Source organism: Penaeus monodon, chromosome 19, assembly GCF_015228065.2.
Source record: "Penaeus monodon isolate SGIC_2016 chromosome 19, NSTDA_Pmon_1, whole genome shotgun sequence".
Lineage (NCBI taxonomy): Eukaryota > Metazoa > Arthropoda > Malacostraca > Decapoda > Penaeidae > Penaeus > Penaeus monodon.
Genome location: NC_051404.1, coordinates 39,710,692 through 39,710,898, shown reverse-complemented (window position 1 = coordinate 39,710,898; position 207 = coordinate 39,710,692). Strand labels below are relative to the sequence as shown.

Here is a 207-nt window from a genome sequence, read left to right as displayed (position 1 = left end):
TTGCATGTTATATGAACTCGTAAATTTTGAAGTATGGCATGGACGTATTCGCGAAACCGAATAATTCACAAACGAAATTTGGTATATCTGTCAGTTCAATCAGTGACCATCAGATATTTACAGTTCCTCGCCAAGAGAAGCTTAGTAATTTAAGGTCGAATCTATTGTTAAATATAATAACTGATCTGCAGGTATAAATTGGTTTCA

At 33.8% G+C, this 207-nt stretch overlaps 1 protein-coding gene across 4 annotated transcripts in view; it reads right to left on the bottom strand.

Moving 5' to 3' along the window:
* LOC119585223 (poly [ADP-ribose] polymerase tankyrase-1-like) overlaps window positions 1–207 on the bottom strand; it is a 13,965-nt gene that overhangs the window by 5,733 nt on the left and 8,025 nt on the right. The window lies entirely within an intron of this gene.